The following is a 2975-nucleotide window of genomic DNA, read 5'->3' as shown; positions in this document are numbered from 1 at the left end:
GCGATTTCGTCAGCAAAAGCATTCCCACGACCAACATCATCCGTGATTGCTTTATGAGCACTGCACTTCACAATCGCAACTTCAGTCGGCAAGGTTAGAGATTCCAACAAGTCGTTAACTAGCTGACCATGCTGGATCTTAGTCCCATGGGACGTAATGAAACCTCTTTCTCTCCACAACCGGCCAAAACTATGGGCCACGCCAAATGCGTACTGACTATCTGTAAACACATTCACTCTCTTTCCCTCAGCTAAAACACACGCTCTCGTTAGAGCTATTAATTCTGCAGCTTGGGCAGAATTCTGACTTACTCTTGCAGTCTCCACAATCGTCTTCAAAGTCGTTACTGCGTAAGCAGCAGTCACATCACCATTTTCCAATTTAAAACATGACCCGTCCACATACAGCGTACCATCCGGATCTGATAGGGGAGTATCTTTCAAATCGATGCGTCCTTTTGTCTCTTCCTCCGTTTTGAAATGGCAATCATGTGGCTCGGAATCACTCGACTCTTGATCAGTCGGCAACAATGTTGCTGGATTCAATACATTGCATCTTTTGATCTGAATATGACTCGCTAGTAATGTCAGCTCGTAACCAGATAATCTCGCACTAGTAAGGTGTTGAGTCTTCGTTCGGTTCATGAGTGTATCCACTGCATGAGGAACCATGACCACTAGCATGTTATTCATCACCAAACCAGCAGATTGTCGAATGGAAGCTGCAGCTGCCGCTGTAGCTCTCAAACAACTAGGTAACGCTCTAGCTACCGGATCTAATGTTGATGAAAAATACGCACAAGGGCGTTGTTTATCACCGAACTTCTGTGTCAGAACACTCAACGCGCAACCTTCTCTTTCGTGATCGTAGAGCGTGAATGGCTTACTGTAATCAGGTGTACCCAATACAGGAGCTGAACACAATGCTTTTCGTAATTCAGTAAAACTTTCTTGACATTCATCAGACCATGGCACCGGACTCGGAACATTTTTCCCAGTCAAAGCTACCAATGGTTTTGCTAACAGAGAAAAATTTGGAATCCACTGCCTACAGTAAGAGGTAATACCTAGGAAGGCACGTACTTCTCTCTGTGTGCGTGGAACACTCATCTGCGTAATGGCTTTTATTCTTTCTGGGGTCAACTTCCTTCCCTCCTTTGACAAGAGATGACCTAGGTAGGTCACTTCTTGGCAGCAGTATTGCATTTTCGAAGGAGACACCTTGTGATTCAGATTAGACAAATGATGCAATAGGGAAATTGTAGCTGCTTTGCAAGTTTCCTTGTCATCGGCAGCCACTAAAAGATCGTCTACGTACTGTACTAGGGCAGAACCTGGAGGAAGGACAAAAGAATCTAACTGGCTTTTTAATGCTTGACTATAAATGGATGGACTTTCACAATAGCCTTGTGGAGCGCGTTTAAATCTGAAACTGCGACCTCCTAGACAGAAGCCGAAAATATCCCTACTTTCTTCGGCTATCGGAATGCTGAAAAAGGCATTCTTTAAGTCAATAACTGAGAACCATGTGGCTGTGGCAGGAATCAATGTTAACAAGGCAGAAATGTCTGGCACTACAGGAAACTGCGGGACTACAATCTTATTAACTTCTCTAAGGTCTATGACAAACCTATAAACTGGAGGTTTTGTAGGATCAGTTCGCTTCAGAATCGGTAAGACAGGACTGTTACAGACATTTCCTCTAGTTTCTTCAACCACACCTTTCTTAATCAAGTCTTGCACAATCAATAAAAGTGCACGCTCACCTTCACTCGATATTTTATATTGGGGAATTCTTGGAAATTTCACATTTGTTTTCAAAGTTACCACATACGGTGGAATTTCTAGGAGACCTACATCATTAGGACCAGTCGCCCAAAGAGAATCAGGGAGTGAATGTAGCTCCGGCGGGAGTGCATCCATTGACAAGTACATCGGAGAGATGATATTTTTACCCAACGTAAGCTGTACTCCTTCCGGAGAACAGTGCAATGTCGCATATAGTCGTTTTAACAAATCTAAACCAAGCAGATTTTCATTACAACCTGTCGTCAAAATCAGGGGTGCTTTCAATTGGCACGGTCCAACAGAAATAGACAAAGGATCAGATATCGGGTTGTAAACAGGGGCGCCTGAAAAACCTACGGAAACATTTGTTGAGCCAGACAAAGGTGCGCCAGGGAGTTTCGCATGAATGATAGAACTTTTTGCGGCACCAGTATCCAACAGAAACGGTTCGACTACACCTGATGTTGCTACTGCGACATAAGGCCCACTCTGATCCACTGGAACTGATACTACTCCCTCTCTCTGTCCATGGCTGTCCTAGTACCCATTTTTCTGAAAACCCTCATCTACTTCATTATAGTCCTCAACAAGATACTGTTGAGATCTATTTTGCTGAGCAGATTGTCCATTTCGCTGATCAAAGTGATTGGAGGGACGATCATTCGTTTGTGGAGGCATAGCACCTCGTCCTCGTCCTCTAGAATTCTGCACAAAACCACCACGACCTCTCTGAACTGCTGCTGCATTATTTTGCGCTAAGATCGGACATTCATTTTTATAGTGACCCTCTTTCTTGCAGTACGCACACTGATTCCACTGATATTGAGGTCTTGATGAACCATAATCTGTCCTTTGGTATGAACCTTGCTGCGTATTAGTCTGATTCGTGCGAGGCGGATACGCCTGCTGCAAAAGAACTTTAGTTTTTAAATCTTTCGTTTTCTTTTCTGATTTCTCCTTTTCCTCTTTATCTCTATTTTCGTAGTACTGTGCAGTCGCAAGTATTTGCGCTGTCGTAGATACAGCCCACGCACTTTCTGAATCCTTTAATTTATTGCATAATTCAGGTAACAAATTATGCACAAATGTATCTACAAACAGTCTTTGCCCTCCTTCTGTACTCATGTCCTGACCACTATGATCTTCAAAAGTCTCTTCGAACCTCGTGAAGAAGTCGGAGACACTTTC

The sequence above is a fragment of the Lissotriton vulgaris genome, chromosome 4_1, assembly GCF_964263255.1.
Source record: "Lissotriton vulgaris chromosome 4_1, aLisVul1.2, whole genome shotgun sequence".
In the NCBI taxonomy this organism is placed as follows: Eukaryota; Metazoa; Chordata; class Amphibia; order Caudata; family Salamandridae; genus Lissotriton; species Lissotriton vulgaris.
The sequence above is the reverse complement of the archived record's forward strand: the minus strand, read 5'-3'. Positions refer to the sequence as shown.